General features: G+C 44.5%; 1 protein-coding gene across 1 annotated transcript in view; it reads left to right on the forward strand.

Annotated features, from left to right (window-relative positions):
* Positions 1–27,104, forward strand: part of LOC143767563 (zonadhesin-like) — a 316,930-nt gene that overhangs the window by 277,776 nt on the left and 12,050 nt on the right. The window contains exons 15-18 of the mRNA XM_077255972.1: positions 1,585–1,723; positions 2,900–3,111; positions 5,099–5,274; positions 6,832–7,220. The gene's annotated coding sequence lies outside the window, so the exon portion shown is untranslated. The remainder of the gene's footprint in view (positions 1–1,584; positions 1,724–2,899; positions 3,112–5,098; positions 5,275–6,831; positions 7,221–27,104) is intronic.

The raw sequence follows: 27,104 nt of genomic DNA on the forward strand, positions 1-27,104 counted from the left end.
AACCTAGGTGACTTGGTAGCCTGATTAATTGGGCATTCCCTAAATCAAATGCTATCTGTTATCCACAAGATAGGGAATAACGTATTGAGTGCTGCCAGTCTTACAGCTGGGAACCTCACTGATCTTGAAAATGCACTCTGAATTCTGTGACAACTCTGTATTTTCTGGTCTATCAAGGAGCACACATGAGCATGATCAATTACCTCTCAAATAATAGTATATTGAACTGCTGGAAGTGCTGTATTCAGCTTCCTTCATCAGTTTTATAGACAATGAGGGGAGAGGAGGTCACTCATGAACATCTCCACTCCATTCAAATAGAGAACCCCATTCTTGGGTTCGCTGGACTTGCCAGCAGTCGGACCCACAGTGATTAGTAATTTATCGCCAAACCTGTGGGATAAAATAATTTTCTATTTTGGAAATACCATTTTAATAAGCGCCTAGGATGCCAGATATTTTAATCAATAGATCTCGTAATAAAAATAATTTCCACAATTGAATGTGTTAAAAAAGAATGTTCCTGTGCTGAGATAATCTTATAAATGTGCCCTTGCTGTGAACTGTGTAATGGCTGTGTCTGACAGGAGCATAGTTTTAAAATAACATAGCCCCTGGCCATGAGAGGATGCAAAAGAGAGTATACAGACAGGACAGCATGGGATGACAGCTGCTGGTTTCTGCAAGGAAAAACATTTCTCATACTGTTAAACAACTTGTTTTACCTCAAAGAAAGTCAGCTGTGATCCCATGCTGTCATGTGTGTACACTCTTTTGTTTCCTCACCTGTCCAGGAGCTGTGGTATGATTTGACCATGTTACTGCACGGTCAGACACAGCCATTACACAGGGGATCACTTATAAGATTGTCTCAGCACAGGAACATTTTTTAACACATCCAATTATGAAAGGTATTATTATTTTAAGATCTATTAGTTGAAATGAACTTTGCTTCTGAGACAACCCCTTTAAGGGCTCTAGAAATTTAAATTCAGTACCAATTAGTCTAAATAATTTTAAAAACTTGAATGTTACACAAAAAGCACAAAATGTTCTATCATATTTACAGAAGCCTATTACATAATCAGAGAGTTTCTGTTTTCTGTAGAATACACTGTATTTACAGCAATTTCATTTTCCAATTCATCAACATTGTGCATGATGTTCATAAATTGGTCACACAATAAAAAAATGGGCTTCTTTCCACCATTAAACATTCATATGACTTTTTGAGCCAAAAGTTGCATCAACATCAAAATATTGTGACTTTTTGAAAAACATGCATAAAATCCCAAATTTTGCAACTTTTAAAAAAGTCGCAATTAATGAATCGGGTGAAAAACATCTAGAATCACTAAACTCTACCCACGAGGCAGAAAAGAACAAAACAAACAGATAAATATATATAAAATTAACTTAAAAAATGGTGTAAAACACACAAAATGTAGGAAAAAATAGGCATAAAGGCAATGATGAATCAGGTCATAGTTTTGTGGGCTCTTAACGTGTTTAATTAAAATATTAACATAAGAAAAAAATGTAAATCCTTTGTCAAATAAACCTTTTAATTTTTACTCTTTGCAGATACATGCGGGAGCATTTTGACAAATTTAAATGGGAACTTTTCATTTGATTCCGATTTTTCCTCTGAGTGTGATTCCTGCATTTGGTACATTAATGTCCCAAACAATTATATAATTAATCTTAATTTTGAAACATTTATGTAAGTATAAGACAAACCATTTATCAATTTGTACAGAGTTTTTTCAATGTTTTTCCTTAGGCAAAATTGACCCATAAAGTGATTTGACTGACTAAAATATCAAAACATTTTAAAAGACTCCATGGATGGAAGACTTATGCATTTTGTTGAAAAGAAACGTCGCAATATTGGTCACGGACATTTATTTTGAAATATCAGAAAATATATTTTTGCATATTTTTAGATGTTTGGCTATTATTTCCCTTTAATAGATGAAAATAAATAACTTAGAGAAAATGTACATTTTTAATTTAGTTGAATAACTGCTACATACTTAGGCAGTTAACTGTTTCATGCAGCTTTACATGAACACCCGAGCCTTACACTATGGCTGGTCCAAATAACTAAAGCAATTGTTACCATCCACCTCTCGTGTCTCCCCTTTTCCTCATAGTTTGTAAGCTTGTGAGCAGCAGGGCCCTCATTCCTCCTGGTATCTGTTTTGAACTGTGATTTCTGTTATGCTGTAATGTCTATTGTCTGTACAAGTCCCCTCTATAATTTGTAAAGCGCTGCGGAATATGTTGGCGCTATATAAATAAAAATTATTATTATTATAATAACAATTCTGCAAACTAATAGATGCCTAATAATTCTGCATGCATTGATATTCTCCAAAGAAAGACAGATCCTCACTTTTACATTTGTAAATATTCAGGTTTCAGGATTAATAACCTTTTGGATGTACCGACATCAGTGGGTTTGTTCAATAATAAAATTAATCATCAAAAATACAAATCGCTGAATAATTCTGTACACAGTGCATGTTAATACAATTATTACCAAATTATTTGTCCCCAAAATAGACTTTGATAACATGTAAGGAAATTTCAACTGATGCTTTGAATTGAAGTTCAGCAGCCTTTGGTCTTGTCCCTAAAAAACAGAAAGATGACTACTATTATTTGGTCACTTTTGGCTGACATTAATGGAAGCTATTTATTATTGATATTTCACAGTTTTAAGTCTTAGGTTTGAAATTGAAAATTACCTTCAATAACAAATTTTATGGTTTATGGTTGTGCTCCCCTTCAAAAATTCCACATGAACCATGAATTACTAAGTGCCTAATGCATAGAAGCATTTAATATTACATTTTGTTTTCTTAAATTGCATTGCTGAATTTCTCATAACTAGAATGAAGAGTCCACAGTCCTGCCAGTCATCGTCTTTGTCAGTTTATGATGGAACGCCTAATGAGCCAGATTTACTTGGAGACCTCTGCAGAACAAATAAAAGAGATTTCTCCTCCACAACTAACAGCATAAGCATTGTGATCAAACTGGCTAATAGAGAAGGATTCTATTTCTTTGCAACATACCTGTCTATCTTTACCAGCAATCAAAATGGTATAATTTATTTTTAAAACTTTTTCTAGTTTTTGGTCAAATAGTCATAAGCCTGTAATTACTGTACTTTATAAATGTTAATGCTTTGTAATGCAAAAGTAATGTACTGTATTTTATTAAAATAATTAAGAGAAAAGATAATTAAGAGACTTTTGGGGGAAAAAATCGATAAATAACATAGATATTGCATGTTACTGAAGCTTATTTTCTCTCTCTTATATTTTCTAACAAGTTGAGCAAAAAGTTTTGCAGGACTCTAGTCCAACCACCATATTTGTAGTCCATGGTCAATGGACTAAAGCCATGAGAACCTCCTCCTACCTGCCTAACTCCCGGAGGAGAAGCGAGTGAATAAAACTAAAGTTAGAGCTAATCTTCACAGAAAGTTGCTACAAGTATTTATGTTTACAAGGTTATGGACTTCTAAGCTGATGTGGGCAGTGTCTGGTATTGCAACACATTCCTGTGACTGAAATGCAACACTCAACACAGACCATGGACAAAAAAGTTTTTGTTTATAGGGGAAATAAACTGTTCTCTATTAGTGATGATGATGAGCGAACATGCTCGGTGATACTCGGATATTTCTCGAGTGTCTGGGTGCTCGGATGTGCTCAACACTTGGCGAGCATTGGCTGGTGTTCGAATTTAATGCTCAAATCTCTACTCCGCATGTTTTTCACCCATAACTGTAATGTCGTAGCCATCTTGGTAGTGGCATTGCTGTGATAGGCTGGTCGCATTACCTCAGCAGAGGTTATAAAAGGACCGGCACCACCATGCTTGGCACACTGATGCCATTGCACAGCTCACAGACAGTTCCAATTCAAGGGAGATTGTAGTTGTCCAGGCCTATGTGCTCAGCTTTTGGAATCAGAGTCCTCTTGTAGTGTTACTTTGATGAACCATGATACTAAAAGTCCTTCTAAGGCCAGAGTCACACTTGCGAGCATTCAGCTGCATGTATTTCTATGCAGCCGCATGCTCCAGTCCCGAGTGCCAGTGGCAGTGCCGGGTATTGATGCGAGAGACTCGTGTGAGTTTCTCGCATTGCACTCGCATGTGTGACCCCGGTCTAAGGGCTAATCTTGTGCTTTGCTGTTTCTATGCAATACATTCTGCATTTAGCCTAAGGACAGCTGCAGGAGCAGAGAAAGTGGCTGAATACAGCTTACCCTGCTACAGGTGATCACATTTTTTGCTCCAAAAAATTTACTATTTTTATCATTCAGTTTAACCTGCTTTGGGTGAAATTACGGTGGTTTGAAATAAAAAAAAATGCTTGACCTGCTACAGGGAGTCAAATAAAAAAAAAAGACTATTGTCATAGATACAGTTTAACCTTTTTTGCGTAAAATTACGGTGCTTTGATATTTTTTTACAGAAAAAGCTTGGCCTGCTACAGGTGAACACGTTTTTTTGTTCTAAAAAATGTATTTTCAATCAATCAAGGAAAATTGGTTTCCAGAGACCAAGCAATTAGAAAGTGTGTCAGCGTACGGTAAGGGACGAGGAAGTGGAAATACTGGTTATGTTGCAAGCAGATAGCGAGTATGTGGGGAAGGTGCAACTGTGCCTGTTGCTGGACCACAAGCAACATGCCCATCCACAACACCACATAGGATCCTAGTACCACTTTGCTGGGAGGCACCGGACACCACTTCTGAAGCCATCCATGTATGGAAGCGAGGCTGCGACCACTGGCCAGGAGTATGTATAGCACAGAAACTGGCGAATCACTGCAGCACACAGTGGTTGGTTGATGGGATTCATTAGTCTGCAGTTGCACAGAGTTACTACCGACTTATCGATTTGGACCGGACAACCTCTTTAAGGGGTTAGGTATATCCTAATACTGTCTTAAACCTTGCAACTACATATATGTCGATGTCTAATTTAACTGATTAATTTGTTTAGATTTCTTTGTGTAACCACATTGTCAGACTTGCAATGTCTTAACAAAAATCTTTTTTTGCCTTTTTTATAGTTGAACTCTATTGTCATCCAAACTACATGAGACTACAAATCTCACCTTGGTACCTTCTGTCACTTGGATATTCTACAAATAATATGTTTTTGAATGATCCTCAGTGTCGTCCTCAAGTTGTAGCAAATTGGCTGGAGTTTTACATTCCTTATGATGGATGTCTGACAGTAAGACAGGTATGAAAATGTATCTATTGAGAACCACCGACAGGACGAAAATGGTTGCACCACTGTCAGAGACCTAAGGAAATAGCCCCAAATTTATCTGTGTACCATCTGCAATATTTGTTAGGCAGTGAGGTAAAAAAACAAATTCTCAATTTGGTATCTATCATTTTACATAAGTGTAAATGTAAAATTAGTGTTAATAGACCTAAATTAGTATTCTGTGACATCATGGACATCTAAATATATGGTAAGGACTATATAGCATGGCAAAAAAATATTTTGTTAACTTTATTTTAAAAATTAGTTACTGTGCTTGATGACAACAGCCTTCCTAATGTACCACTGAATGGTACAAAATGAGTACACAATGTTGAAGTTGGTAGACATAGGGACTTGAAATATTCTAACTAGAGATGAGAAGATCTGTGAAAATTCAAATTTTCCAAATTGTGAAGATTTTCCTGGGAAATTTGATTTACAGCAAAAATTAGGGTATGTGCACACGTATTCTGGTACACTGCAGATTTTTTTGCAGCGGATTTGATAAATGTGCAGGGCAAAAATGCTGCGTTTTTGCTGCAGATTTATTGCGGATTTACCGCGGTTTTTCTGCGGTTTTCACTGCGATTTTACAACTGCGGTTTTCCATAGGAGCAGCTGTAAAACCGCTGCAGAATCCGCAGAAAGAAGTGACATGCTGCGGAATGTAAACCGCTGCGTTTCTGTGCATTTTTTTCCGCAGCATGTGCACAGCATTTTTTGTTTCCCATGGGTTTAAATTGTAATGTAAACTCATCGGAAACTGCTGCGGACCCGCAGCTCCGGAAATGCTGCGGATCAGTGGCAAAATCCGCAGCGTGTGCACATACCCTTATTCTTGATGAATCAAACATATCTTTTTATTCTCTGGGGTTTTTAGAAAGTATGATGTAAAAAATAATTATATTGACCAACCCCCTCTGTTGCCATCTGCTCCTCAGAGCCATGTCTTCTTATCCCTGTCACAAGCCAAAAGTTGTTCTCCGCAAATGTCTCTTATTATGTATTTTAGAGTATAATAGGCATAACATGTGAAAAAAACCCACACAAACAAAAAAAATATAATCTCCACATTTCTACGCTACAGATATAAGTTCACGTGCATTCAGCCCTTAGCGGCAGTGATAGGAAGAAGAGCTGAGGTCCAGACAGGGAATAGTGAGGAGTGGAGGGGCCTGAGAGGCAAGCTGTGACTTGAATATATGTATTTTTTTAAAATTTCTTAACCTTTAGATGGACCTTTATGATTTAGGAAAATGTTGGCCAACCAGCTTCCATTTTGCTGAATCCATGCGGAAGCAACTTACAAAAAATTTCACATCTTGGCAAATGTAGGTTTGTGTCATAGTCGGGTAGAATTAAATCCACTCGAATATACTCACTCATCTATTATTCTAACCATTTTGTTCTGATGCCATACCTATCTATGTATTGTTCATTTTATAAAGGACATCATCATAAGAAGACCAGAAGATATATGTTTCTATGTAATTGCTTATTTCCAACAGTCTATTTTCTTTCTTACAGGATGAAAATGACATAATAAGTTATACAAACAGCTTGACTACCCAATCAGCCAACACAATCGTCATTTACAAAAAAAAATTATGCCTAACTTTTAAATGTCGGTTCTACCAAAACACTCTAGTGGAAGGCATGTACACGGCAAATGACTTTATAAAGAGCACAATAATCCAATATGGCCAGTATTCTGCTGATCTGATATTCTTCCAGTCCTCAAATTATATCTATCCAGTAAATCAGCATCCATACTATGTGGAGCTAAATCAGATATTATACCTACAAGCCACCTTGCGTACATCTGACCCTTCCCTGGTCCTTTTTGTAGACACTTGTGTGGCATCCGCTGATGAGTTTGACTTTACAAGAAATATTTTTTATATTATTCGCAATGGGTAAAGTAGTGTTCTTTTTTTTATAATTTTATAATTATGCCTTATTATATGTTTTTCATTTATGCAACAAATACATGATGATAATACCACTAATATTGCACCGTACAATCATGAGAGATCAATGTGCAAAATTTCACTGGAAGAGCTCAGACACACTGGTTCCAGGATGCAAACACAAAACAATATAGTAAACACTCAAACTTCCACCATTCAGAGCTGTAGTGGGGGGATACTGACTGGTATACCATTTGTGCACATAATAAGGCCAGACCTATTCTTTCCCACTTTGCACACTAAAGGTTTCTTCAGTCTCCTGCTCGTTGGGATTGTGGGTTCGAACTTTAGTGCATGTACATTGACTCTCAAAGCTAATTTTTTTTATTTTGTAATAAATAAACGTAATTGTGTATGCACGGACGAGGAGCGTTTGCAATCGCTTGCTTGACACAGCAAAAAAAATCACAGAAAAAAGGCTGATGTGTTTATCAACACTAAGACACAATATTAATGCACTGCATGATGTAGCAGTCCCCCATGATAAAACCAGAGGCAGCACAGGTGCAAAATACTGATGAAACAACCAGTCACATATAGGGTTGAGCGAAACGGATCGTTCATTTTCATAAGTCGCCGACTTTTGGCAAAGTCGGCGTCTCATGAAACCGAGCCGATCCCTGTGTGGGGTCTGCCATGCGGTACGCGACTTTCGTGCCAAAGTCGCGTTTCAATGATGCTAAAAGCGCCATTTCTCAGCCAATGAAGGTGGACGCAGAGTGTGGGCAGCGTGATGACATAGATCTCAGTCCCCACCATCTTAGAGAAGGGCATTGCAGTGATTGGCTTGCTTTCTGCGGCGTCACAGGGGCTATAAAGGGGCGTTCCCGCCGACCGCCGTCTTACTGCTGCTGATCTGAGCGTAGGGAGAGGTTGCTGCCGCTTCTTCAGAAGCAGGGATAGTGATAGGCAGGGTACATAAAGCTACAAACCGCTTGTTCTGTAGCGATTTCCACTGTCCAACACCACCTTTTGTTTGCAGGGACAGTGGAAGCTAAAATTTTTTTCCTCAGCGCTGTAGCTCATTGGGCTGCACTAGAAGGCTCCCTGACCCTGATAGCTGCGTTGCTGTGCCTGTGTGTACGCCGCTGTGCAAACCAACTGCTTTTTTCAAAGCACAAATCCTGTTTTTCCTTCCTTTCTGCACAGCTATCTTGTGTGTTTGTCCACACTTTTGTGTGCAGCAGTCCTTTTTATAGCTGCCTGCCATACTTTTCTGAGATAACTGCAGGGAGATAAATATTGGCAAGTCTGCCTCCATGCCATTGCTGTGTGTGGCATCTGTCTCTCATTGTGTGCCACCAAAAACCACTGTGTAATACTTGGCCATTTTTTTTTGGGGGGGGTACATTCTCCCTTTAAAAAAAAAAAAAAAATTAGTGGGAGATAAATATTGGCAAGTCTGCCTCCGTGCCATTGCTGTGGGTGGCATCTGTCTCTCATTGTGTGGCACCAAAAACCACTGTGTAATACTTGGCCATTTTTTTTGGGGGGGGTACATTCTCCCTTTTCAAAAAAAAATAATTAGTGGGAGATAAATATTGGCAAGTCTGCCTCCGTGCCATTACTGTGGGTGGCATCTGTCTCTCATTGTGTGCCACCGAAAACCACTGTGTAATACTTGGCCATTTTTTTTTTTGGGTACATTCTCCCTTTTCAAAAAAAAAAATTAGTGGGAGATAAATATTGGCAAGTCTGCCTCCATGCCATTGCTGTGGGTGGCATCTGTCTCTCATTGTGTGGCACCGAAAACCACTGTGTAATACTTGGCCATTTTTATTTTTTTGGGTACATTCTCCCTTTTAAAAAAAAAAAATTAGTGGGAGATAAATATTGGCAAGTCTGACTCTGTGCCAGTCCTGTGTGTGGCATCTGTCTCTCATTGTGTGCCACCGAAAATCACTGTGTAATACTTGGCCATTTTTTTTGGGGGGTACATTCTCCCTTTTCAAAAAAAAATTAGTGGGAGATAAATATTGGCAAGTCTGCCTCCGTGCCATTGCTGTGTGTGGCATCTGTCTCTCATTGTGTGCCACCAAAAATCACTGTGTAATACTTGGCCATTTTTTTGGGGGGGTACATTCTCCCTTTTCAAAAAAAAATAATTAGTGGGAGATAAATATTGGCAAGTCTGCCTCTGTGCCAGTCCTGTGTGTGGCATCTGTCTCTCATTGTGTGGCACCGAAAACCACTGTGTAATACTTGGCCATTTTTTTTTTGTGTGGGTACATTCTCCCTTTTCAAAAAAAAATAATTAGTGGGAGATAAATATTGGCAAGTCTGCTTGAGTGCTGGTCCTGTGTGTGCCATCTGTCTCAAATTATTGGGGCACAGAAAACCTAGTGTGTAACATTGGGCCTGATTTTCCTTTCAGTGTCAGGCACCTATAAAGGTATATATAAATCCTACAGAAGTTTGAGTTCACCTTTTAAGTTGTTTTACAGTAACAAATAGCGTTACTTTGGTTACGTTTTGCAAACAATGAGGAAGTCTAGTGGAAGAGGTCGTGGCCGTGGGCGGTCATTGTCAGCTGGTAATGATGGTAGTGGTGGTGGAGCATCAGGTGGTCGTGGTAAAAGCAGTACAGCACTTAAGTCTCGAGTTGTTGAGCCAGGTTCGTTGTCTGGCTACACAAGGCCTCGAACGCTCTCCTTTCTGGGAGTAGGAAAACCACTTTTGAAGCCGGAGCAGGAGGAACAAGTATTGGCTTTCATTGCTGCCTCTGCCTCTAGCTCTTTCGCCTCCTCCTCGGAAAGTGCCAAATGTCAGAGCAGTGCATCATCAGTGGATGCTCCCGGTCAGGAACAAGTCGCTTCCTTGTGTCCTTCACTAAAAACAACAGTGAAGGATGCGTCAGTCGACACAACAGGTTACTCCATGGAGCTCTTTACACATGCCGTTCCTGGGTTAGACAGTGAAACAGTTAACAGGCCATGCCCATTAGAAGTTGAATCGGACATGAAATGCACAGATGCACAGCCACAGCCAGATTACTATGCTGTTCCTTTGACTCAGACCAGAACATTGCCCTCGCAGTGTACTGAGGCAGAATCAAAACCAGCGGAGACTATGGTGCCCTGTCACGAACGCTATACCACCGGCTTACACGGTGACACAGACGAAGTTGCACACGACATAGAAGAGGAGGTCATAGATGACCCAGTTGTGGACCCCGATTGGCAGCCATTGGGGGAACAGGGTGCAGGCGGCAGTAGTTCTGAAGCAGAGGAGGAGGAGCCGCAGCAGGCATCAACATCACAACAGGTTCCATCTACCGGGCCCGTATCTGGCCAAAAATGCGTGGCAAAACCAAAACCAGTTGGAGGACAGCGTGGCCATCCGGTTAAAGAAGCTCAGTCTGCAATGCCTGAAAAGGTATCCGATAGTAGAAAGAGTGCAGTCTGGCATTTTTTTAAACAACATCCAAATGATCAGCGCAAAGTCATCTGTCAAAAATGTTCAACTTCCTTAAGCAGAGGTCAGAATCTTAAAAGTCTAAATACAACTTGCATGCATAGATATTTATCCACCATGCATTTGCAAGCCTGGACTAACTACCAAACGTCCCTAAACGTTGCAGCACCCTCGGCCAATGAAGCTAGTCAGCAACGCTACATCCCTTCCCTCCCTGTAAGCCGACCATTTCCCACACCACCTGCAGTATCTGTGCAGCTTTCGTCGCCAGGCCAAAGCAGTCAGGGAATCACCAGGTTAGTAGTAGGAAACACTGCATGTAGGGCACCGGCAACGGCGGCAAGAATACCATCTCCAACCCTCTCTGTCACCCATGTCCACCGGCACTACCGCTAGTTCCACGATCTCCAGCTCTCCAGTCCAGCTCACCCTACATGAGACTCTTGTTAGGAAAAGGAAGTACTCATCCTCGCATCCGCGTACACAGGGTTTGAACGCCCACATTGCTAGACTAATCTCATTAGAGATGATGCCCTACCGGTTAGTTGAAAGCGAAGCTTTCAAAGCGCTGATGGACTACGCTGTACCACACTACGAGCTACCCAGTCAGCACTTCTTTTCTAGAAAAGCCATCCCAGCCCTCCAACAGCATGTTAAAGACCGCATCGTCCATGCACTCAGGCAGTCTGTGACTACAAAGGTGCACCTGACAACAGATGCATGGACCAGTAGGCATGGCCAGGGACGTTACGTGTCCATCACGGCACACTGGGTGAATGTGGTGGATGCAGGCTCCACAGGGGACAGCAATATTGGGACAGTTCTGCCTAGCCCACGGTCAAGGAAAGAGTTGGCTGTAGGCGTTCGCCCCCCCTCCTCCTCTTCCTCCTCCTCATGCAGAAGCGAGAGCTCGTCCACAGACCGCAGTCGCACATCCACTCCATCTGCAGCTGCCACTGTTGCACACCAGGTGTGCCATTATGGGACAGCTATTGGCAAGCGTCAGCAGGCTGTATTGGCAATGAAGTGTTTGGGCGACAACAGACACACCGCGGAAGTTCTGTCCGAGTTCTTGCAGAATGAAACTCAGTCATGGCTGGGCACTGTACATCTTGAGGCAGGCAAGGTAGTGAGTGATAATGGAAGGAATTTCATGGCTGCCATAGCCCTTTCCCAACTGAAACACATTCCTTGCCTGGCTCACACCTTAAACCTGGTGGTGCAGTGCTTCCTGAAAAGTTACCCGGGGTTACCCGACCTGCTCCTCAAAGTGCGCAGACTTTGCTCGCATATCCGCCGTTCGCCCGTACACTCCAGCCGTATGCAGAACTATCAGTGGTCTTTGAACCTTCCCCAGCATCGCCTAATCATCGACGTTGCAACAAGGTGGAACTCCACACTGCACATGCTTCAGAGACTGTGCAAACAGAGGCGTGCTGTTATGTTTTTGTGGGAGGATACACATACACGGGCAGGCAGTTGGATGGCAGACATGGAGTTGTCAGGTGTGCAGTGGTCGAAGCTACAAGACCTGTGTCAAGTCCTTCAGTGTTTTGAGGAATGCACACGGCTGGTTAGTGCAGACAACGCCATAATAAGCATGAGCATCCCCCTAATGCGTCTGCTGATGCAAAGTTTGATGCACATAAAGGAGCAGGCGTCTGCAGCCGAGGAAGAGGAAAGCCTTGATGACAGTCAGCCATTGTCTGGTCAAGGCCGGTAGCGGGCGAAGAGGAGGAGGAGGACGAGGAGGATGATGGGGATGAGTACTTTTTTAATGAGGAAGCTTCTCCTGGGCCAACAGAAATTAGTGGCATTGCAAGGCCGGGTTCTGTTTTTTTAAGGGAGACAAGTGACGTAGATTTGCCTGTAACTGCCCCTCCAACCAGCACAACCGCAGATTTGACAACTGGAACTTTGGCCCACATGGCGGATTATGCCTTACGTATCCTGAAAAGGGACACACGCATTATTAAAATGATGAGCGATGATGATTACTTGTTGGCCTGCATCCTTGACCCTCGCTATAAAGGCAAATTGCAAAATATTATGCCACATGAGAACCTCGAACAAATTTTAGCAACCAAACAAGCTACTCTTGTAGACTGTTTGATTCAGGCATTCCCAGCACACAGCGCCGGTGATGGTTCTCACACAAGCTGCAGGGGGCTACATGGCAGAGGTGTTAGAGGTGCACAGATCAGAAGTGGCGTTGGACAGAGGGGTTTTCTGACCAGGTTGTGGAGTGATTTCGCAATGACCGCAGACTGAATAGATGCTGCAGTACCTGTCCTAAGTGACAGGAGACAACATTTGTCCAGTATGGTTACTAACTATTTTTCATCCCTTATCGATGTTCTCCCTCAACCGTCATTCCCATTTGATTACTGGGCATCCAAATTAGACACCTGGCCTGAATTGGCAGAATATGCATTGCAGGAGCTTGCTTGCCCAGCAGCTAGTGTGCTATCAGAAAGAGTATTCAGTGCTGCTGGTTCAATATTAACCGAAAAAATGACTCGTCTGGCTACCCAAAATGTGGATGATCTCACCTTCATTAAAATGAACCACTCCTGGATTTCAAATTATTTTGCCCCACCTTTCCCGGCTGACACCTAGCTTTCCTATAAAAATTGCTTGCTTGTGGACTGGTGTTACTGAGTGTTCCAATCTCTTAATTTGCAGCAGCTGTTTGTCCAGCATATGACATGTTTACACCTCCCCCAATAGGAAAACTCCCCCCACGGGGCCGTGGTCTCGCCACTTGGCGCAAGCACCCGTTACAGTGCTGTTTGTCTGAAGAGGTGGGTGTGCCCGCTTTTGGTCGACGGCACTGCCACTGGGTCCCTCATAGTACAATGTAGTGTCTCTGGCGGTGGTGGTGCGCACCCAACGTCAGACACACCATTGTAACATGAGGGGCCCTGGGGCGGTACCGCCGGCCACAAGAGAGTCCCCCCCCCCAGCTCAAACTGTGCTCTACCACGTTCAAAATTATCTCGCACAGCTCCACCAATGTTTAGTCTATGCGCTGACATCATTCAATGCCTGGCCCTGACAAACAATACCAATTTGTTGACATCTATGATGCTAGTTAAAGTAGTCTCGGTCAGTGTCCTATATTGACACCAGTAAATAGTAATTTACTGCCAAATTACTTTATCATAAACTCTGCAGATGAGCCCACCCCTGTACCTAAGCATGCCACCCTTTTTTCATTTATTGTTGTTTTGTGAGACATTAACATCTATTTATTTTTTGGGAGTACTAACTGTGTCAGACACTCCTTGCAATACTCCTCCACTGACCACAATGCTGCCTGTGTATCCATGTAACCGATTTAAAACTGCCATGCCTGCCTATTGTTTGTTATTTTAGGCCTTTGATAGCCTGTCTGCGGTCCCTACTTGCAATACTCCTCCACTGACCACAATGCTGCCTGGAGTGCCTGCCTGTGTATCCATGTAACCGATTTAAAACTGCCATGAGCCTATTGTTTGTTATTTTAGGCCTTTGATAGCCTGTCTGCGGTCCCTACTTGCAATACTCCTCCACTGACCACAATGCTGCCTGGAGTGCCTGCCTGTGTATCCATGTAACCGATTTAAAACTGCCATGAGCCTATTGTTTGTTATGTTAGGCCTTTGTTAGCCTGTCTGCGGTCCCTACTTGCAATACTCCTCCACTAACCACAATGCTGCCTGGAGTGCCTGCCTGTGTATCCATGTAACCAATTTCAAACTGCCATGAGCCTATTGTTTGTTATTTTAAGCCTTTGATAGCCTGTCTGCGGTCCCTACTTGCAATACTCCTCCACTGACCACACCAATGCTGCCCGTGTACCCCTGGAACCTATTTAAAAGTTCATAGAGCCTAGTTATATATTTTATTTACTATTAATAAGGCCATGATGGACTACGCTGTACCACGCTACAAGCTAACCAGTCGACACTTCTTTTGCGAGAAAAGCCATCCCAACCCTCCACCAGCATGTAAAAGACCGCATTGTCCATGTACTCTGGCAAACTGTGAGTACAAAGGTGCACCTGACAACAGACGCATGGACCTGTAGGCATGGCCACGGAAGATTACGTGTCCATTACAATGGGTTAATGTGGTGGAAGCATGGTCCACAGGGGACAGCCTACTAAGTCTGTCTGCAGTCCCTAATTCAAATTGTCCTCCACTGTCTAAATCGGAGCTTCAACCTTCTGGCTTTCGGCCTATAGTATCAGATATTAAACTGCATTTGGCCTTCAACTTTGGTTTCGGCCTACTAACGGTGTCTGCCGCTCCCTGGTGTTTGCCCTCAACTGAATAAAGCTGAGCTTCAACCTTCTGGCTTTCGGCCTATAGTATCAGCTATTAAACTGCATTTGGCCTTCAACTTTGGTTATGGCCTACTAACGGTGTCTGCCCCTCCCTGGTGTTGACCTCCACTGTATAAAGCTGAGCTTCAACCTTCTGGCTCTCATTAAGTGCTGTTTTTTAAAAACTTGGTGGTTAGGGCCTACTAACGGTGTCTGCCGCTCCCTGGTGTTTGTCCTCAACTGAATAAAGCTGAGCTTCAACCTTCTGGCTTTCGGCCTATAGTATCAGATATTAAACTGCATTTGGCCTTCAACTTTGGTTACGACCTACTAACGGTGTCTGCCCCTCCCTGGTGTTGACCTCCACTGTATAAAGCTGAGCTTCAACCTTCTGGCTCTAATTTTTTTTTTTTTTTTAAGTGCTGGTTGGGGCATAATACCTCTGTTTGCTGCTCCCTGGTGTTTGCCCTCAACTGAATAAAGCTGAGCTTCAACCTTCTGGCTCTCATTAAGTGTTGTTTTTTAAAAACTTGGTGGTTAGGGCCTACTAACGGTGTCTGCCGCTCCCTGGTGTTTGTCCTCAACTGAATAAAGCTGAGCTTCAACCTTCTGGCTTTCGGCCTATAGTATCAGATATTAAACTGCATTTGGCCTTCAACTTTGGTTACGGCCTACTAACGGTGTCTGCCCCTCCCTGGTGTTGACCTCCACTGTATAAAGCTGAGCTTCAACCTTCTGGCTCTAATTTTTTTTTTTTTAAGTGCTGGTTGGGGCATAATACCTCTGTTTGCTGCTCCCTGGTGTTTGCCCTCAACTGAATAAAGCTGAGCTTCAACCTTCTGGCTCTCATTAAGTGCTGTTTTTTAAAAACTTGGTGGTTAGGGCCTACTAACGGTGTCTGCCGCTCCCTGGTGTTTGTCCTCAACTGAATAAAGCTGAGCTTCAACCTTCTGGCTTTCGGCCTATAGTATCAGATATTAAACTGCATTTGGCCTTCAACTTTGGTTACGGCCTGCTAACGGTGTCTGCCCCTCCCTGGTGTTGACCTCCACTGTATAAAGCTGAGCTTCAACCTTCTGGCTCTAATTTTTTTTTTTTTTAAGTGCTGGTTGGGGCATAATACCTCTGTTTGCTGCTCCCTGGTGTTTGCCCTCAACTGAATAAAGCTGAGCTTCAACCTTCTGGCTCTCATTAAGTGCTGTTTTTTAAAAACTTGGTGGTTAGGGCCTACTAACGGTGTCTGCCGCTCCCTGGTGTTTGTCCTCAACTGAATAAAGCTGAGCTTCAACCTTCTGGCTCTCATTAAGTGCTGTTTTTTAAAAACTTGGTGGTTAGGGCCTACTAACGGTGTCTGCCGCTCCCTGGTGTTTGTCCTCAACTGAATAAAGCTAAGCTTCAACCTTCTGGCTTTCGGCCTATAGTATCAGATATTAAACTGCATTTGGCCTTCAACTTTGGTTACGGCCTACTAACGGTGACTGCCCCTCCCTGGTGTTGACCTCCACTGTATAAAGCTGAGCTTCAACCTTCTGGCTCTCATTAAGTGCTGTTTTTTAAAAAACTTGGTGGTTACAGCCTACTAACGGTGTCTGCCCCTCCCTGGTGTTTGCCCTCAACTGAATAAAGCTGAGCTTCAACCTTCTGGCTTTCGGCCTATAGTATCAGATATTAAACTGCATTTGGCCTTCAACTTTGGTTATGGCCTACTAACGGTGTCTGCCCCTCCCTGGTGTTGACCTCCACTGTATAAAGCTGAGCTTCAACCTTCTGGCTCTCATTAAGTGCTGTTTTTTAAAAACTTGGTGGTTAGGGCCTACTAACGGTGTCTGCCGCTCCCTGGTGTTTGTCCTCAACTGAATAAAGCTGAGCTTCAACCTTCTGGCTCTCATTAAGTGCTGTTTTTTAAAAACTTGGTGGTTAGGGCCTACTAACGGTGTCTGCCGCTCCCTGGTGTTTGTCCTCAACTGAATAAAGCTGAGGTTCAACCTTCTGGCTTTCGGCCTTTAGTATCAGATATTAAACTGCATTTGGCCTTCAACTTTGGTTACGGCCTACTAACGGTGTCTGCCGCTCCCTGGTGTTTGCCCTCAACTGAATAAAGCTGAGCTTCAACCTTCTGGCTTTCGGCCTATAGTATCAGATATTAAACTGCATTTGGCCTATTAGTGTGTTTGGGCCCTTAAAACAGTGTCTGCTGCTCCTGGGTTTGCTACTCCACTGAACAAAGCAATGCCGCCTGTTTAGTCCTGTTACTAGTGCTGAGCATTCCGATACCGCAAGTATCGGGTATCGGCCGATATTTGCTGTATCGGAATTCCGATACCGAGACCCGATACTTTTGTGGTATCGGGTATCGGTATCGAAACAACATTAATGTGTAAAATAAAGAATTAAAATAAAAAATATTGCTATACTCACCTCTCCGACGCAGCCTGGACCTCACCGAGGGAACCGGCAGCGTTCTTTGCTTAAAATGCGCGCTTTTCCTTCCTTCCGTGACGTCACGGCTTCTGATTGGTCGCGTGCCGCCCATGTGGCCGCGACGCGACCAATCACAGCAAGCCGTGATGTAATTTTCAGGACCTTCTAGGCATTCAGTATTTTAAAATTACGTTCCGGCTTTGTGATTGGTCGCGTCGCGGTCACATGGGCGACGCGACCAATCACAAGCCGTGACGTCATGGGAGGCTGGACACGCGCGCATTTTAAAATGCGCGCGTGTCCTTCCTCCCGTGACGTCCCGGCTTGTGATTGGTCGCGTCGCCCATGTGGCCGCGACGCGACCAATCACAGCAAGCCGTGACGTAATTTTAGGTCCTTCAGGATTTTAAAATTACGTTCTGGCTTGTGATTGGTCGCGTCGCGGTCACATGGGCGACGCGACCAATCACAAGCCGTGACGTCACGGGAGGCAGGACACGCGTGCATTTTAAAATGCGTGCGTGTCCAGCCTCCCGTGATGTCACGGCTTGTGATTGGTCGCGTCGCCCATGTGGCCGCGACGCGACCAATCACAAGCCAGAAAGTAATTTTAAAATCCTGAAGGACCTAAAATTACGTCACGGCTTGCTGTGATTGGTCGCGTCGCGGCCACATGGGCGGCACGCGACCAATCACAAGCCGGGACTTCACGTAAGGAAGTAAACGCGCGAATTTTAAGCAAACAACGCTGCCAGTTCCCTCGCTGAGGTCCAGGCTGCGTCGGAGAGGTGAGTATAGCAATATTTTTTATTTTAATTCTTTCTTTTACACATTAATATGGATCCCAGGGCCTGAAGGAGAGTTTCCTCTCCTTCAGACCCTGGGAACCATCAGGGATACCGTCCGATACTTGAGTCCCATTGACTTGTATTGGTATCGGGTATCGGTATCGGATTGGATCCGATACTTTGCCGGTATCGGCCGATACTTTCCGATACCGATACTTTCATGTATCGGCCGGTATCACTCAACACTACCTGTTACCAATTTTGAACTGCATTTAGCCTACTTTATTCTTTGGCCCTATATCTGTTTCCTCCTCATCCTGCCCATTGCCCAGCCACTGCTAGATGAGTCTGCTGGTACATTGACCTAGACCACTACATTCCCCTTGCACTCTACACAGCCAGAATCTGACCCTGCTGAAAGTAAGGTTCCCATTCCCGCATGTTATACCACCTTACACAGGGACAAAGAGGAAGGTGCAGATGAAAGTGCAGGTTCCTTCATCAGGTGGGGGGGGCATACTCGTTGGCGACGTCACTGGCACAGGGCCCCTCAGAGTACGCAAAAGTGTCGCTGCCGGTGGGAGGCGCCCCCGCCATGCAAACACACCGCTGTACTTTGAGGGGCCCTGTGCCAGTGCCAATGCGAACGAGTGGGCCCCCCCTGCTTGTTCAGGATCACACCACTTGAAACGTTGAAATACTTACCTCTCCCTGCTCCACCGCCGTGACGTAGTCCACGATTCCTGGGCCCACTAAAACCTTGAACCAGCCCTACCCCCCACAACTTTTACCAAATGACCCCAAGTTCCAGTGAACAACTATTATTATAAAGTTAATTAAGATTGACAAGCTTCAGAAACAAGAATGGATGTTTTTGGCATTAAAATGGGCACTGTAGGTGTTTTCCTGGCCTCCACTCACTGCCGACTTTGCTTCCCCATTGACTTGCATTGGGTTTCGTGTTTCGGTCGATCCCCGACTTTTAGCGATAATCGGCTCGACTCGACTCTGGACAAAGTCGGGTTTCACAAAACCCGACTCGATCTTTAAAAAATGAAAGTCGCTCAACCCTAGTCACATACATTCCATTCATAAATGAAGTGCATGCCTAGTATTATAAATGCACATGGATAAGGCGCCAATCACACAGATACGTTGTTACGCCGCCTAATACGCCGCCTAATACTTACCTTTCTGGCCGGTGTGCTCCCAACGCTCCTCCTCGCTCCTCTCATCTGGATTCTCTGGTGCTCGTCTCTTTGGCGGTCCACGCATGTGCAGACGTGCTCCTCATGACCTTCTGGGAGGTCATGACCCAGTGGCTCCACCCCCAATATGGCGGAGCCTGTCGGGTATTTCTTCCCTGCGTCTTCCCAGGTAAGACGCCTTAGTGTCTATGGTCTTCGCTAGTTTTGGCTGGCGTTTCCTTAGGTTCCTTGGCACCCTGTCTCTGTTCTCTTCGCTGTGACTCTGCTTTGATTTCAGGCCGTCCCTGCCAGTCCTGTGTCTCTGTCATCCAAGCCAGTCCTATGTTTCTGCCGTTCCTGCCAGTCCTGTGTCTCTGCTATCCCAGCCAGTCTAGTGTCTCTGCCATTCCTGCCAGTCTTGTGTCTCTGCCGTCCCTGCGAGTCCGGTGTCTCTGCCGTCCCTGCAGGTCTTGTGTCTTTGCCATCCCTGCTGGTCCTGTGACTCTGCCATCCCTGCCGGTCATGTGTCTCTGCCGTCCCTGCCAGTCCTGTATCTCTGCCGTCCCTGCCGGTCCTGTGTCTCTGCCATCCCTGCCACTCCAGTGTCTCTGCCGTCCTAGCCACTCCTGTGCCTCTGCTGTTTCTGTCTCCTCTGAGGTCCTGACTTCATCTCGTCTTCTCCACTTCCTTAGTCCAGTCCTTGGTTGCCCCTTTGGCTCCGGCAGTTGGGGCTTCATCCTCCTTGGGCCTGTTCCAAACATTCCCTGTATAGGGGGTGACTCTATCTGGTCCACTCGTCCTCGGAGGCTCTGCAGCCATGTCCAAGGGGGTCCACTTCTTGGGTTTCTCTCACCGAATCCTAATAGTACACTAAGGCCATGGATCCCGCTGGAGCTTCGACTGCCCAGAAAGAACTTGTTTTCTTGGAAAAGAATCAGACTCGAATGATGTCCTTTATAAATCCATGGACTCTCGTCTCTCCACTCTTCAGTCCTCTGATCCGGGGAATGCCTCCCAGCTGGCCAGTTTACAACAAGAACTGGCAAAGCAGCGAGATACCCAGTCCCATATCCTTGGTTATATGGCATCTGTCGACAGCCGACTTCTCTCTTTACAGTCAGCCAGCCACCTCTGGTCCTCCTCCTGTCTCTGCTCCTCATCCTCCTCCCCATTTGGAGATGTTTTGTCGAGTTTTCGATGAACCGGGTCACTTGGCCTCTACTACTGAGGCTTTGTTTAATTTACAGCAGAGATCCTTAACTGTTGGGTAATACGCTATTCAGTTTCTGACTTTATCTTCTGACTTAGGTTGGAATAATGATGCGTTAGTAGGGACTTTCTGGCGGGGGCTATCCGGACGTATCAAAGATGAATTAGCTGGTCGAGATACTCCAACCACCTTGGAAGATTTAATTGCTTTGGCCACTCGTATTGACCTTTGCTTTCAGGAACGAGCTGAGGAGAGAAGATTTCCTCGTTCTTCTGCATCTTCTCGTAGACCTCTCAGTCCACGTCTCAGAGCTTCTGCTTCTATATCAGTGCCAGAGCCAATGCAAGTTGATTGTCTAAAGCTTAATGAACAACATCGCAAGGAAAGACGCTCCCAGGGTCTTTGCTTTTACTGTGGAAGCTCCTCTCATCTCCTCTGAGCCTGTCCTGAGCATCCGGAAAACTCCTCCACCTAGGACAGGTAAGAGAGCATGTGAAACCTCTCTACCCCTCACTTTGTCTGTTTTGTTGCATGCTCTTGATAAGCGTTTTTCTCTGGAGGCCTATGTAGACTCAGGGGCCGTGGGACATTTTATTAAGCTAGAGGAGGTTATTACATTTTCTGTCCCTGTTAGGACTCTAGAGAACCCTCTCTTTCTCGCTTCCATCGGCGGAAAGCCTCTGCAAGAGACCGTAACTCAAGTTATGCAGTTGGTAGAGCTTCAGGTAGGGGCTCTTCATAGGGAAAGAATTTCATTTTTTGTCTTGGCCAATATCTCTCATCCTATTCTTCTAGGTCTTCCGTGGCTGCAGGTTCATGAACCCTTCTTAGATTGGCATAAAGGCAATATTCTACGATGGGGAGAATCCTCGTTATCTGCTGCCAGTGTGTCCTGTTGGTGTCCCCTGTTCCCCTTCCATTCCTTCTGGGTTGCCCTCTGTTTATTCTTCCTACGTGGATGTTTTTGACATGAAAGTGGCTGAGAGTCTTCCACCACATTTTCCCTACGACTGTCCTATAGACCTCATTCCTGGTACCACTCCTCCAAGAGGAAGAATCTATCCTCTCTCTCCTGCAGAGACTCAAGGTATGTCGGAGTATGTTTAGGAGAACCTCGCCAGAGGTTTCATTCGTAAATCTTCATCTCCTGGTGGGGCGGGTTTCTTTTTCGTTAAGAAGAAGGATGGTACTCTTCGTCCATGCATTGACTACAGAGGGTTAAACAATATCACTGTCAAGAATAAATACCCATTGCCTCTCATTCCAGAAATTTTTGACCGCCTGAGGGGAGCACAAATTTTTACCAAGCTTGATCTTTGAGGGGCCTATAACTTGATCCAAATCCATGCAAGAGACGAGCGGAAGACCGCATTTAACACCTGGGAAGGTCACTATGAGTATTTGGTTATTCCATTCGGTCTGTGCAATGCTCCTGCCGTATTCCAAGAATTCGTTAATGATATCTTTCGAGATTGCCTTTATACCAGTGTTGTAGTCTACCTAGACGATATCCTCATCTTCTCTCCAGATTTATCTACTAATTGACGAGACATGCGCCAAGTCTTACTACATTTAAGGGAGAACCATCTCTTCTCAAAGATTGAGAAATGTGTCTTTGAACAGTCTGCCGTGCCCTTCCTGGGTTATGTCGTCTCGAAGGATGGTCTGAAGATGAATCCTGAGAAGGTATCTGCCGTTCTTAAGTGGCCATGTCCTCTCGGAGTAAAGGCTATTCAGTGATTTCTTGGCTTTGCCAATTTTTATAGGCAATTTGTCCCTCATTTCTCCTCCTTAACTAAACCAATCTCAGCTCTTGTTTGCAAGGGAGTCGATCCTAATCTCTGGCCTCCGGAGGCCGAGGTCGCCTTCTAAACCTTGAAACAAGAATTTGCTTCTGCACCAGCATTACATCGACCCGATACCAATAGACCTTTTATTCTGGAAGTGGATGCGTCCTCTATTGGAGCCAGAGCGGTACTTTTACAGAGGTCTAATTCGGGCCGTTTAGTCTCTAGTCTCTTGTGGGTTTTTCTCCAACGCATTTTATTCTTCTGAGCGTAATTATTCCACTGGGGACAAGGAACTATTGGCCATTAAATTGGCTTTGGAGGAGTGGTGGTACCTTCTTGAAGGGGCCGTTCACCCTATCATCATTTTTACGGATCACAAAAATCTGGCCTACATTCAGTCCGCCCAAAGGCTGAATCCTCGTCAAGCCAGATGGTCCTTGTTCTTCAGACGTTTTGATTTCGAGTTGCATTTCCGACCAGGTAATAAAAACATCAGGGCTGACACTCTATCAAGGTCTTTTTAACCACTGGATGAGAAGGAGAGACCTGCGCATATTGTCGATCCAGCTAAGATTGTCTCCATAGCCCCCCTGAACTTAATCACTCCTCCTCTGGTAAAAACCTTCGTGTCAAATCATGACAAGATGAAAGTCCTGCATTGGGGCCATTCTTCCCGGTTAGCCGGAGACGTTGGGGGCAAGAAGACTCTCTCCATATTTTCTTGCCACTATTGGTGGCCTTCACTTCATCAAGATGTCCTGGATTTCGTTGCTTCCTGTTCCTCGTGTGCCAGAAACAAAGTTCCTTGACAGCTACCTTCGGGATTTCTGCATCCACTTCCTGTGCCTTCTGTTCCCTGGAGCCATATAGCGATGGACTTTGTCACCGATTTACCACAGTCCTCAAATTGCAGTTATTTTAGTGGTTCTGGATAGATTTTCCAAAATTACCCACTTCATCTCTTTGCCTGGTTTACCTTCTGCTCCTGACATCTTATCTTCGCCATTTTACCAATGCTCATCATAATGACTGGGTGTCTCTTCTTCCCTGGGCAGAATTTGCCTATAATAATCACACTAGTGAATCTTCGTCTAAGTCTCCTTTTTTTATTGTTTTTGGGCAACATCCCAGCATTCCTTTCCCTGTTATCCCCACCTCGGGTGTACCGGCGGCGGATTTCTTGTCCTTGGAATTTTCCAAGATTTGGCAGGAGACTAAAGAGGCGCTTGAAACGGCTAGTAACAGAATGAAAATATATACTGATAAAAGGTGTTTAGATGTTCCTCCGTATCATCCTGGCAACAAAGTCTGGCTATCCTCACGCTACATCAGACTCAAGATTCCCTCTCAAAAGTTAGGTCCACGTTACATTGGTCCCTTTGAGGTTTCTAGCCGTATTAATGACGTAGCCTCCAAATTAAAATTGCCTACTTCATTGCGCATTCCCAATGATTTCCATGTGTCTCTTCTCAAACCCACAATTTTTAATCATTTTAATTCTGCTCCTTCTCGCTCTCCTCTACCCAGTACTTCTGATGATTCTATTGAAATTAAGGATATTCTCGCCAGGAAAACTGTTAGAGGTAGAACCTTTTATTTGATTGATTGGAAGGGTTTCGGTCCTGAGGAGAGATCTTGAGAACCTCTAGAGAATGTCAATGCTCCTCTTATTTTGAGGAGGTTCCTTTCCAGTTCTAGAGGGAGGGGAAGTAAGAGAGGGGATACTGTTACGCCGCCTAATACTTACCTTTCCGGCCGGCGCGCTCCCGACGCTCCTCCGCATTCCTCTCCATCTAGATTCTCTGGTGCTCATACCTTCAGCAGTCTGCGCATGCGCAGACGTGCTCCTCTCACTGCTGGGGCTTCACCCCCAATATTACGGCACCCGTCGGGTATTTCTTAGTGTCTATGGTCGTCGCTAGTTTTGGCTGGCACTTCCTTAAGTTCCTTGGCTCCCTGTCTCTGTTCTCTTTGCTGTGACTCTGATTTGATTTCAGGCCATCCCTGCCAGTCCTGTGTCTCTGCCATTCCAGCCACTCCTGTGTCTGCCGTTCCTGCCAGTCCTGTGTCTCTGCTGTCCCTGCCAGTCCTGTGTCTCTATAAGGTACAATGGTGTGCACTCAGTCAATTTGGAAAGTGAGGTGCAGGTGTCATGGACTGAAGAGTCCCCGTACAAGTAATATCTAGAACACACCACACACTCTTAATAGATATTTATGCAAATTGTGCAAAATTTATTAAATATCACACTACACATTAGTGACACATGGGAGCAATGTACATTTCAGGGATAAGCGACCACTTGTAGTAACAATTCAATTGACGTTTTGGCTCTCTTGAGCCTTAATCATAATATCGCTTGTTATAGCAATGATAGATACACATAGCGAGAAAAGCCATCCCAACCCTCCACCAGCATGTAAAAGACCGCATTGTCCATGTACTCTGGCAAACTGTGAGTACAAAGGTGCACCTGACAACAGACGCATGGACCTGTAGGCATGGCCACGGAAGATTACGTGTCCATTACAATGGGTTAATGTGGTGGAAGCATGGTCCACAGGGGACAGCCTACTAAGTCTGTCTGCAGTCCCTAATTCAAATTGTCCTCCACTGTCTAAATCGGAGCTTCAACCTTCTGGCTTTCGGCCTATAGTATCAGATATTAAACTGCATTTGGCCTTCAACTTTGGTTTCGGCCTACTAACGGTGTCTGCCGCTCCCTGGTGTTTGCCCTCAACTGAATAAAGCTGAGCTTCAACCTTCTGGCTTTCGGCCTATAGTATCAGCTATTAAACTGCATTTGGCCTTCAACTTTGGTTATGGCCTACTAACGGTGTCTGCCCCTCCCTGGTGTTGACCTCCACTGTATAAAGCTGAGCTTCAACCTTCTGGCTCTCATTAAGTGCTGTTTTTTAAAAACTTGGTGGTTAGGGCCTACTAACGGTGTCTGCCGCTCCCTGGTGTTTGTCCTCAACTGAATAAAGCTGAGCTTCAACCTTCTGGCTTTCGGCCTATAGTATCAGATATTAAACTGCATTTGGCCTTCAACTTTGGTTACGACCTACTAACGGTGTCTGCCCCTCCCTGGTGTTGACCTCCACTGTATAAAGCTGAGCTTCAACCTTCTGGCTCTAATTTTTTTTTTTAAGTGCTGGTTGGGGCATAATACCTCTGTTTGCTGCTCCCTGGTGTTTGCCCTCAACTGAATAAAGCTGAGCTTCAACCTTCTGGCTCTCATTAAGTGTTGTTTTTTAAAAACTTGGTGGTTAGGGCCTACTAACGGTGTCTGCCGCTCCCTGGTGTTTGTCCTCAACTGAATAAAGCTGAGCTTCAACCTTCTGGCTCTCATTAAGTGCTGTTTTTTAAAAACTTGGTGGTTAGGGCCTACTAACGGTGTCTGCCGCTCCCTGGTGTTTGTCCTCAACTGAATAAAGCTGAGCTTCAACCTTCTGGCTTTCGGCCTATAGTATCAGATATTAAACTGCATTTGGCCTTCAACTTTGGTTACGGCCTACTAACGGTGTCTGCCCCTCCCTGGTGTTGACCTCCACTGTATAAAGCTGAGCTTCAACCTTCTGGCTCTAATTTTTTTTTTTTTAAGTGCTGGTTGGGGCATAATACCTCTGTTTGCTGCTCCCTGGTGTTTGCCCTCAACTGAATAAAGCTGAGCTTCAACCTTCTGGCTCTCATTAAGTGCTGTTTTTTAAAAACTTGGTGGTTAGGGCCTACTAACGGTGTCTGCCGCTCCCTGGTGTTTGTCCTCAACTGAATAAAGCTGAGCTTCAACCTTCTGGCTTTCGGCCTATAGTATCAGATATTAAACTGCATTTGGCCTTCAACTTTGGTTACGGCCTGCTAACGGTGTCTGCCCCTCCCTGGTGTTGACCTCCACTGTATAAAGCTGAGCTTCAACCTTCTGGCTCTAATTTTTTTTTTTTTTTTTAAGTGCTGGTTGGGGCATAATACCTCTGTTTGCTGCTCCCTGGTGTTTGCCCTCAACTGAATAAAGCTGAGCTTCAACCTTCTGGCTCTCATTAAGTGCTGTTTTTTAAAAACTTGGTGGTTAGGGCCTACTAACGGTGTCTGCCGCTCCCTGGTGTTTGTCCTCAACTGAATAAAGCTGAGCTTCAACCTTCTGGCTCTCATTAAGTGCTGTTTTTTAAAAACTTGGTGGTTAGGGCCTACTAACGGTGTCTGCCGCTCCCTGGTGTTTGTCCTCAACTGAATAAAGCTAAGCTTCAACCTTCTGGCTTTCGGCCTATAGTATCAGATATTAAACTGCATTTGGCCTTCAACTTTGGTTACGGCCTACTAACGGTGACTGCCCCTCCCTGGTGTTGACCTCCACTGTATAAAGCTGAGCTTCAACCTTCTGGCTCTCATTAAGTGCTGTTTTTTAAAAAACTTGGTGGTTACAGCCTACTAACGGTGTCTGCCCCTCCCTGGTGTTTGCCCTCAACTGAATAAAGCTGAGCTTCAACCTTCTGGCTTTCAGCCTATAGTATCAGCTATTAAACTGCATTTGGCCTTCAACTTTGGTTATGGCCTACTAACGGTGTCTGCCCCTCCCTGGTGTTGACCTCCACTGTATAAAGCTGAGCTTCAACCTTCTGGCTCTAATTTTTTTTTTTTTTTTAAGTGCTGGTTGGGGCATAATACCTCTGTTTGCTGCTCCCTGGTGTTTGCCCTCAACTGAATAAAGCTGAG

The sequence above is a fragment of the Ranitomeya variabilis genome, chromosome 4, assembly GCF_051348905.1.
Source record: "Ranitomeya variabilis isolate aRanVar5 chromosome 4, aRanVar5.hap1, whole genome shotgun sequence".
In the NCBI taxonomy this organism is placed as follows: Eukaryota; Metazoa; Chordata; class Amphibia; order Anura; family Dendrobatidae; genus Ranitomeya; species Ranitomeya variabilis.